Below are 12028 nucleotides of genomic sequence, written 5' to 3'. Positions count from 1 at the left end.
TAATAAGCTGACCTGTGTGAGTATTAATTCAGCACTTGCGTGTAGTTCGGTAGAATGAAATGAACTTATTCTTTTATATCCGCAGGACTCGCGTTGTGTGTGGCGCTGGTATATGTCGTCTAGCAATCGTACACTGCTTCACAACACGGAGTCATGTTAAAAACATCAATGTATTCACTCATCCATAAAAGATCCACCAGCTTGACGACAAGATCCATAATTCAGCTTAATGTGGAATATACGTCATCAATATACGCCTTTGTTATTGTAAGAGGTTAGCGACCCCCTGGTGGCGAAAGATCCTGCATATTGTACCTTTAAAGTATTCCGGCACTGTGCTGGATCTCCGGCATGCGGCCGTGAGGAAAAAAAAAATTGGGGGGGAACTTGCATGCAGTTTAATATTTTCGAGTCAATTGATTTCACATACCAATCATATGAGAGGAACGCAGCTCTAACTAACGTTAAAAGCCTATCAGAAGCAGAACAGGGCGGGTCCTGGCAACACAAGGTGATTGAGATCCATACGTTAGCGTCGTCAGTGAAAGCATGGAGCGCAAGGTCATGAAGCCTGGGGATGATGTCCTACCCACGGGCGTAATTTCCTATGCGGACGGGGGACAAAATCCCGTTTGTGTCCCCCCAACTATCAAATTCGTTTGTTATGATTTTAACCGCACGCCCGCCGTCATTGCCACGGAGGAGCAGGAACTGAGCCTGTGTAAAATAGCTCACTGAACGTTCTAATGAGCAGGTATAGCGGTTGCGGCACAGTCAGCGATAAAACGCCAGAAACACTAGGTGACTTTAATGCCGTCATGGATGAAAAGAAAGGAGATGTGAGAGCCGCAGAGACGGATTGATTGACAGCTGCTGTCAGACTCTAAAATGGAGAGTGACTGGAGTGACGCAAGTAGCTTTGCAACAGAGCTGTCATTTTCAGTCGAGGATGTTGAATTGTCTGTGGACACAGGGCCAGAGCCATATCAATTCGAGCCGCTGGCTCAAACTGCGGTCTTAACTCCCGCATCGCGATTGGCATCCGATGAGTCTTATCGAGTTGATGTCAATAGCGCGCGCTCTCTGTAGGCATATTCATGTTTTGCCGCTATGTGAAAAAATCCAGTAAAATACACTGCGCATTTGTCGACCCCAGAGGATTAACTTTAGCCTAACCATAAATTGTGTTTAAAATATGTATGATCACTCACCTCAAGACGCCGCTGCAAAGTAGAGTTCGGGGGTGTAGTCTAATATGTAGTCATTGTTCATTGCTGAAGTATTTTTTTGCACACAGTGCCACGACAAATCAATCACTCCTTTAGACTGGCTGCCTGCACATTCATTCACTGAGCTCGCGGCTGCTGCAACTCACGACTCAATCTCCACGGACAGTTTTTAATGTTTTATCAGACAATAACTAGGCCTACTCAAGATTTTGCTTTAGAATAATTTTCGGGACAATCAGGGCAGGATTCGGGATTTGGGACAACAGCTTAGATTTCGGGACTGTCGAAACAGTGGTTTTGACGAAACAAGATGGTTTTTATACTGCCAAGGGGTGGTAGCTCGTACCAAGGGCGTGGTAAGCTGGAACCTGGTTACGTCACCTGCCACCGCTTAGGTCACGAACCATCCCAAACATCCAATCGGAAAATTAAACTGCAGTAGCCACCGTTCAACCAGAAGAGGGCAGCACTCAGACGTTTTTATACCATATATTGTAGAATTAAAACACTTTATACCCAAATGTCAAAAAAGTTACTTGAATCAATGAACATCACTGATAGAGCACCATTCTTATTCTCTCATTTTCATCGAAATATCTGTAGCTATATTAATATCAGTGAATACTGTCCTTCATTCATAAAAAGATGTCATTAAGATACAGCTGTAATACTTGAAAATAAATGGTGCCATTGAAGATAAGTCCGTCTGTGCAGTTTCCCAAAAAACTAAATTCAGGCTCAGGATTTTTTTTTTCACTTTAACCCTGCACTCAACATTAAATAGACACAAATGCTATTGCAAACCATTAGTATCATCTGGAACTTGTGTTTAGACAAATATGTTCTTGTTTTCAGACAGTATAATAGTTCTAGCTGATGAATTTGTTGAATGCAAACATGACAATCATAAAAACATTTTTATGCACTCTCAAGAGGACCCAATGGTTTGTTTAAAAGATTGAATTTAAATAACCTTCTGCTGAATTTTTTTTTGGTAATTATCTTGCACTCGTAAGAGGCTGATTTACACCAAAAAATATAATGATAGTGGAGTAATAAAAATAGTACAAAAGAAGGTAAACACAAGTGTAGGTTCTGTGACAGCTGTGGTACATGATGAACATATCATGCATATTGTTTACTTGTGGATTTATTAAATGTCATTCCAATATATATGTCTGGTCTAAAGGATGTCAATTTTAAAGAGAAAATGTAAAAAGCATTTTCTCTTAATGTGTGTCCCCATGAGTTCAGTAATCAATAAATATTTTTTTTTTATTTTTTTTTTATAGACCTATGGCATAGGCCTACAACTCATTACTGTCTCCACTGCACTATCAGAAGAACATATTGATGTTGATGTATGCAGTTAATTCTGGTCTTCCTAATTCACTGAGTCCATTTGCAGTCACAATGTCTACCTAATAGTCACAGGCAAAGAATAGATTGGAAAGTGAAAGCAACCAATCTTTTTCCTCTACCAGGATGGTAAGGCCACAGACAGCTAATTATGGTTGTCACGCCTCCTTTGAGTACTTAACCCTGTTCTGTACACACAGCTTGCAGAGTTGCCAAGTTTGCTTATAATATGCGACTTTTGGCTTCTTTTTTGGTAAGTCGCTTTCAAAAATCACTGGTCATGGTTTGCTTTTTTGGGCTTACTTTAAAAAAAATATGGTTGCTTGTTCTGACAAGCTACTTCGGTTCTTTACGTTTATGGTCGCTGTTTTCTCCAACAAGTTGATTGACACTCTGCTCACAGCTAATAGCCAATCAGTGCAATAATACAAGTGCTGTGGAGAAAAATCATGTTCAATGTGCTGCTATGTGACATTGTAAATGTAAGCAATGATAGTTCGTAGACGTAAATAGACGTGTACATTTTCACAAATAATGCTACCAACAGAGATGGAGAGGAAACATGGGAGATGATGGACGGTGCTGGGAGGAGAAGGACCTAATTAATTTTTTTTTATATTCTTATATTTTAAGCATTACAGGCCAAACCTATTCTGCTCAAATGTGATTGGAGGATGTGTGCCCTCCTTCTTTGTTGCAGTTTAATGATTTTTGTAAAATAACTTCTGTTTTTCCTTCTTAAACACTGAGTAGTTTATGTTGCAGGCTCATTTATTGATAATAAATAATATTGATGATATTAAATAATATTATAATATCGGGCTTGTTCTGGGTGCGTGTTTTTGAAGCTGTGGTTGCTTATTTGTCTTAGCAAATTAGCAAATCAGATATGGAATCTATTTTAATTCTATTTTTTTTTCTAATTCCATTGTTAGTTTTTTTTCTCTCTCTCCAGAACATGGTGCCTGTTTCACTAACAATTGTATCACTATAGTAATATCTAGCCGAGGGTGTCTCTAGTCTTAGTTTGGTTTACAATAGATAAAATAGCACATATATTTACTAGTGTGAATAAATGTGGTTGACATGCTTACAGTTTTTGTGGTGTGTACATGGCCAGAGGTTGCAGGGGTAACCAAGGAGTTACACCTTGGGTAATGATAAATACAAGCGATATATATATATATATATATATATATATACACTTTTGTGTCCACTTATATTAAGAATAATATGTAACATTTGCGTTTGCAATGTGTGAAATCCCTGAAGCTCAGTATATCAGATCTCATGTGTTGGCCCTTAGGCAATGACTCCAACTCCACATCTATTTTAGATTAAATCCACTTGAGATAAACAGCATTAATAGTCTGTCAATATTCCTGAGACCTTGACAACATACAAAATGTAATCATAAAGTAAGTATTTTTTTGCAAATTAGAAAAATAAGTAAATATCATAAATCTAGATGATAAATCTTGGTTTGAAATCTTGTTCTGTTCAATATTCAAATGTGTTGCTGCCATGGTTTGTGTTACCATATTTAAGTAGCTTCATAACAGAGATACAAAGTCAAAGGAAGGCATTGTTTGATCAACTCCTGTTAAAAAAAGCGATATACCCTGTGGATTTATGAAAGATGTATTAAAGTAACACAGGAACAGCACACAGAGTGCAGCAGAAATCCCTCAGCATGCTGTTGATTTGGCACAACGGAGTAAACCGTAGGATGCTAGATGTCAAGTTATGTGCTTGTGCTAAAAGTTACTCTCTTCTCCTTTAAAGTGTAATAACGCATCATGACTCAGACAAAAATTATATGTGTTGTACAGAAAAGCTACAACGTTCCAGTTATTATAATGTATAATAACTGGAAGTACTCTTCCAGTTCTTGGGTCCATAAATAAATCTATAATCAAATAATTCAAAATATGCAATTGCTTTAAGATCAGTGCTTTGAGACAGCATTTTAACATCATTAGAATCAGTGGTGGTCAGAAAAGGCATACAACCCTTTCTGAAGGGTCAGTATATTTTTACCCACACAAATTATCGGCCATCTGCTTGTGTCCTGGAAGAGAACATGTAAATGTTCCAGTTTAACCATATTTGGCTTTGACACATTTCTGCAATAGTGCACTCCTAATTTTCAATGTGAAAATGCTTCTGCTTGTATTTGCAGAAATAGTGCCTTTGTTTTCCAAGGGTGATACTGAAATACTCCAAAATACCAAACAGCATTGTCCACAGATGTGAATTGAAATGCAGGAGTGTCACGTCTTTTTAAAGCTGGCTTATTGAAATGCGCTCTAAATGAGACTTGCTCCGCTGTGAAACAGGGCTACACATCTATGAAGCGACACAGGGAGGCCTGTGAGAGCCAGTCACGGCTCAGATCTTGCTACTGCTGGGCTATTAGGGTTCTGCTTATTAATTCTGCCGTGAATCACCACGGCCCCTGTTTTCGTCCGGCTAATCTTGACTACATAAATGGTACATATGGCACAAGTACAGTTCATTACTGTTCGGCTCCGGCTCCTTGGCCAAGTGGTAATTTAATTCCGGCGAGGCGTCAGGTGAACTAAGACTGCATGAAGACTGCTCTCTCTCTCTCTCTCTCTCTCTCTCTCTCTCTCTCTCTCTTTCTCTCTCGTGGATGCACACAATGAGACACACAGGTGTGTGCTGCGGTTCCGATGAGAGGAACCATGTGCTTCGTCTCATCGGAGTGTGAATGCGGTTCCTGTTTAGCCGCTGGAAGCTGGAAGAGTTTGTTCTTTGCCGAATAGGTGAGGTGAGAAATGTTTAAACTGAAATATACAGTCTGTATTTAAAAACACATTTTAGGAGTGAGATTTAAAGGGATACTTCACCCAAAAATGTAAATATGTTGTCATTTATTTGCTCGCCTTAAGAAACCCATATGACCTTTCTTCTTTTACACAAACAGAAATGAGACAATCCATACAAATGGTGACCAGGGACTGTAAAGCTCCAAAGCTGACAAAAAATAATAATACCAAGCTTTGTGTGACAAACAGACTGACACAAAGCTATTATTCACTCTCCTCCTTTGTTGTAGCTCTCAAATCTCATTTGTGTGATTTGAATATGTGCATATTTAAATTTAGCACATCACATCAGTTACAAGGCACACAAGAACCAATGATGTTTTGCATGTTTAGCATCAAACCTGGCATAACAAAAACAAATTTGTCATATTTTAATCCACATGAATGAGATTTGATAGTTGTGTCAGAGTGAATATGACTTATGTTTGAGCCTGTTCCTTATGCAACGATATTGCATGGCTCGAATTTTGTGTTTTATAGTGTTTTTTTTAATTATATTTGAAGCTAGACAGCCCTCGCTTACCATTCACTTCCAATCTATAGAAAGGAACGGCATGAACATTTTACTAAGGCTAAGCATCCATTTTTACGTTATACTGAAAATACTCACAAAAGTGTGGAATATGAGAGTAGGTAAAGGACAACAGATTTACATTCTTGGTGAACTATGCCTTTAAACATATTATTTTGCTAAATGGAGAGGAAGGGAGATAGAAAGAGAGATTATTTTTTGACAAGTATTTGTCATGATATCTTGACACCTGTGGATGTCTCACAGGAGAGTGACAGTTGTTGTGACTAGCGTATCACAACCGTAACAGGTGTGACAACATTAATCTGTGACTCCATGCAAGAATTATTTTTCTCTTGCAATGTATCATGTCTGATTCTGCTCTTCGTATTTATAAAAAAAAAGAAAAAAAATGTAATGTTAATGGCATCTGTACTCACAAATATTATTATATCATAAGGGCAGGTCGTGCAGCTGAAATTCCAACGTTAATTTTTTATTTAATCATTTATTAAATCCATTTATTTGATGCACAGTATGATGACATTAGCTGTTGCTTTTAGGACATTTTGTCTGCGTGCATGTCAACTTTTTTTCCTTGCACATCGTTTAGTGATGTGTCGAGAGATCACTGTTGTAAATAATTTAGTTTTCAGCTAGACACGTAGAGTCGGACCTCAATGAGAACATCATGCATATTCATGTTTTTTTTCTCCGTTTTTTCCCCCCGTTTTTTTCTCTGGGTAATTGTACAGTGAGCCTTTTTTGGGGGATTTTCGCAAGCATTTAACCACATTGCAGGCTGCAGTGCTCTTAGAGACCTGTTGTTGAAGAGGCTGCTGGGTAAAGGGGCACATCTGATACATGCCATAACACACATGTCTCCAACAATGCTTTCTGCCAGGAACTTTATAATTATTTACGAAAGCAGCTGTCAGTCACCCATGTGTGAAGGAGCATGAATGGGGAATAGAAGGGGATTTACTCTCTTGGATTAAAGCGTGCTTGCTGTCAACATTTGAGCAGCAGGACAGAGCAACAAATAACATGCTGTGTGCACTGAAATAAATCTGAAACAAATATGGGCTTTTTTTGTCAGTGGTGAATATAATTTAAACCCCAATGTCTTATTTTGTTTGTTGTCTATATCATAATAAAGCTTTTATAGTCTCCTCTTGAAAGCAATTACTTTCACCAGGCACATCGTGTTCAAGCTGTAATCTCACAAAAGAAATGGTGAAATCAATCTTTTCTTTTATCTCTTTTTACATAATTTCTCTTTTTATAAGTCATGTGAAGAAATCAAGCAACAATGATGTTTTTGAAGTCAACCGTTTATCCCCCCTTGTTGCAACAATCAGCTTAGTTAAATACAAATGCAGTGCCCATGGATTTTGAATTGAACCACCAGGGGGCAGTATACATGTAACACTTCCCTAGGGTAATCAACTGCAGCAAAGTGTCCCCTCTATGTTACCATACAAACCAAGCAAGTACTGTAATTAGCAATCATTGCCTCAGATTCCTACCAACACATCTGCATTCTGCAAACTCAGGCAAATGGGAATAAAACAACTGCAGGTAGATAAACTAGACCTCATATTAACATTTTATACGCTCGTTCCTGCCCACACCTAGCCGCATGCACACAAACAACCTTCTTAAAATGTGAATGTTTTTTCCCTCTTACATCAATATTTCCTCTATTAAATAATCTTTAGAGCTCTGATAGCCTGGCAAGGGACAGTTGTGACTGGTACAGAGACTCCTAACAGATGCAGTGTAGGTGATGCGAATTGAGCACCTCCACTGACACTGCTTCCTGCTTTCGAAAGCCGCGCCATGGGACCTGAGAGACTTCATTCAGACAGCAGGTGTTTTGCCAGAGAGATGGATCACTTTCATGACACCTTTGGATTTTGTTAAGCTTTGTTGTTGCTGTTCACATAAATAAGGCCAGCCAGTCTTTGCTCCCTGCATTCGCTAATGGATACTGATTAGTGTATAGACACAAACACTCAGAGAAGGGGATTTGGCTTGTCAGACGCCGGCTGGCCAACGACCTTCACCTCAGGGTCGAGTAGCAGGTGAGGAGAACACTGTACAGCCCTGAAATCCAATTATATTCACTGCATTGGGTATCAGCGCTCGCCTGTATTCAGAATAGCATACTTATTTCTATTTCTGTGGTGTATACTGTGATTTTGCCATATTTATAAGGATTTCTCCGGATATGAAACTGTGTTTTTCGCCAAATGGTACAATTATCAAATCGAAAAGCGATTTAATTCCGTAAATAAAGTGTGATGAGCAAAGTGTTTCAGAGTGAAGCATGGCACTGTGTTCTTTTGTTAATAATAATAATAATAATAATAATAATAATAATTTTTGATTTGTAAATTATTATTAGTAGAAATAGTAAATGCTCTATTTTTTTCAGCAGGGGTGACTCAGGTTTGGGTTTTATTGAGTATATATTGCAGTATATAATGCACAGTATTCAGTAGCATGCTAAATAGCATGTGAAAGCTTATTTTTTTGCTCCTAGATTGCAGAGTTTAAAATTAATGGTTTGTTTGTAAAGAAACGTATCAGCGTGTGTGTAATAAGTGTGTGGGATACATGAACACAAATCCACCACATGGTGATATTCTCAACATTTGTTGTTAGTGGGAAGTGCAAAATTAGCACGTTATAGTCTTACCTTCTCACCTCATAATGATAAGTGATCTGAATGGCACATGGCTGCATTACATTAAATCATTAAAACGCATAAAACACCTCAATATGCATGTTTGGAATGTAGATAAAATTAAGCACTCATTGTACATGAGGTAAGTCAATAACATCAGTCAATGTCAGATTATTTCATTTATAATGCAACAGATAGATGACTAAGCAACCATGAACAGACAAAATATACTTAATTTTTTTGGGGAGAAAAATGCCATTCCTGAAGTGTGAATTGTGGAGGAAGTAATGGCACAAAATAAGACTGATGGTGTCAGAAAATCTCTCCTATTTAAAGCCTTATTCGCACGGGATTAGTACTATCTGGGGACCATGTGTGATTTAGAAATTACCCCCCCCCACATCTGAATTTCATGTGGCGCATTCGCACGGGATAACCGAAGCCTGTGATTTTACTCAAATTTACTAGGCTATTGCTTGGAAATGTCTTTTCGTTATAGGTCTAGCTGTATGATATATTATGACATAAACAGAATAAAGTTCCTTACCGCATGCTGCTATACATGTCATTCATCTCCATCTAATCATTCTTTTCGTTTTTGCTCTTCTAATGATTTTCAGCTTTCACTTTCTGCAAATTGTGTAGATGTGTATAGCGATATGATCCAGCACCCAAAATACTATCAAAACACTCCAACGCAGCCTCCATTCTTCACGAAAGATGGATAAAAAGGCGCACATGAAACAAAAACTTTGAAAAATGATATACGATCCGGCCAAATCACAGAGATGCCAATTCGCACGGGACTGATATTATTACAGGACCTCGTTGTTCGGCGAAATATAGTAGGTAATTTGAGGGGGAATTTTAACTTTACAAATTACAGACATGGCCGATTCGCACAGGATTAAGATCTCAGACGAACTCCGCAATTATTACAAATGACTAGAGGTCACCAGGTAATACTTATCCCGTGCGAATAGGGCTTAAGGCAGTAATGAAATTGAACTACTGAGCCTATTATCTCTCTTTGTATTTAAGGTGTGTTAGATTTCAGTCTGTGTTGTCAAGACTCCCTGGTTTTTATGCTTTCATAGCACTTGAATGTCTGAACCTTTTTCTGTAGGATCTGATGTTGATTCGGCACAAGCATTGCAAAGTGTTTTGTTACCTTGACAGGATTTTTTTGGCAGTAGATCTCCCTAAGTACTTCATTTGCTTGCTTTAATGTGCTGCATTTGCATGAAAATCAGTTTTCTGACATTTAATTTCAGGCAGTGCTGAAATCCGTAGCAGTTGAGCCTGCAAAACTGGGGGAAAAAAACCTGTTTTCAGAGCAAACACCATCCGATCTCCGCTGTGCCATGGACAGCATAAAAGCCTAATGACTGCACCTGTAGTGTGTTCATCGCCTTTTCTCGTCAAGTCGCGGGCTAAAGAGGGCGTTGACTGGCATGTAATTCACACTTGTTGAAAAAGTAGGAGTTTATTTTCTTAAGCTTGGCAGCGGTTTCATTTCCCCCGGTTGCAATGCGAAGTCGAGGGAACGAATGTGGAGCTCCCAGTTACACCGTACTCATTACCACTGGAGCACAACTGTCAATGTTTATAAGGCTGCTGAAGGAATGGAGAGAGGGAGAGACAGGTGAGGGAGCTGGAGAGTTTTTGAGATGGGACAGAGGCAGACCGCCTCTCCAGAGTGTTGCGCCACGGCTGATCTCTCCTCAGTATGTTTGCTCTTATTCACTGCGACAGCTGTGGGCAGCACATTGCCTCTGCTCACCTGTGTTTCTCGCCAAGCCCACCAGACTGGGACATTCATCAAACCAAACAGCCCGCGTTTAATTGGTCCACATCCCCACCTGCTGTCACTCACCTTGGCGGCACACGGGCGAGGGATACAGACTTGACGGCGTGAACACAAACCCTCTGCACCCACAAACCAGGCAGCAACAGGGTCATCTGAATTGCAGATGGGAAGCTGAATCTCTCCTTTTCTCATGCTTTGGTTCGGTTTCCATAGGGGTGTGTGAAGGGACGGTAATGATGTGCCCTATCAGTTTATCTGCAGTCACCCTCGGCATCCGGGTATGCCCTGGGGCTGAAGGCATGAGAGTGAGCTGAGCCTCCTTCGTCTCCAGCAGGCGAGACTTCTTTAGTTTAGTATTCGACTCTTCTGCTACTTAAAAAAAGTTTTCTGGAACCAGCTTAATAACACCGCTGACTGAGTCCCTGGCATAATTCCATCTGTCTTATTTGAACAGCGCATGGCACTTCAGATATGAATTGCATATGCCCCCATAAGAGCAGAATGGCACCAAGAAGCACCTAATGAGCCTTTTACATTTTACTGTTAAACCTTCCATAAAACATCCGGTGTGTAGACGGCTTCAATGAAATTCCATGGTTTTAACTTTTTGGCTCAATAGGCATGAAGCGAGAGCACCATTTATTCAGGCTGTTTTTAAATAAATAAATACTCAAGCTCTTTTGGTCAAGTGTAGATGAGGCCGGAGTTTTAACCCTGGCGGTCTGAAGAGTTGGTTTAAGTGCGGCACATTTACATTTTTTCTCTTTGTTCATCTGCTTTGTCTGAATCTCTCTGTCAAACTATGCAAATATGGCTGTCCATATCCATTACTGTTCGGTGTGATGGAGACCAGCATACTTTGTTAAAATGAAGGAGGAGACAGACACTTGCACTGTGACTTTTAATTACAAACTGTTGCCTACTTTTATTGCCTTGAACATAATAATTTTTTAAAGGATCTATAAAACCAAATGCTCGGCTGAACCTGGAAAATAGTGAGTATCGTTATTTCAGCTTTAAAATCTTGTTCTGTTTTGACCTGGAAAGACACATCTGCAGTGCATGCCAGGAATCATACAGCATTTTTTATGCCTAACCAACTCGGATCTGTCTGTGTTTGCAGTTCTGGTAAACATCTGAGCCTCATAGATGGATCTTGTTACTTCTTGACGTAGGTTTATGATGGCTATTAGACAGCTTTTATCAAATCACTAGCACACTATGTGTTTAATAAAATAGGACTGTTAACTCAAATTATTATTAAATATATTTATTAGATAAGTATTTTTTTAGTAACCATTTATTGACAAACAGTTACTATTAATAATAATATTAATAGCTTTTATTATTATTAGATATTTTAGTTATTGGGCATATTTTATTGACAAATATAGTGACTATATTGATTATTGATTATTTACAATTATTATATTAGTATATTCAGTACTAAATGTTTAATGGCATTGTTTTTGTTCTTATTCCTGCTTTTGTTTCTTTGTAAATGCTATTATCATGAATATATGAAAGCTACACATAAAAAATAAAAAAAACGGTGAGCGATATCTTTGTGTCATC

The sequence above is a fragment of the Siphateles boraxobius genome, unplaced genomic scaffold, assembly GCF_051911475.1.
Source record: "Siphateles boraxobius isolate OS27281-9 unplaced genomic scaffold, OSU_SipBor_1 3, whole genome shotgun sequence".
NCBI classification, from domain to species: Eukaryota; Metazoa; Chordata; class Actinopteri; order Cypriniformes; family Leuciscidae; genus Siphateles; species Siphateles boraxobius.
This window is presented reverse-complemented; position numbering follows the sequence as displayed.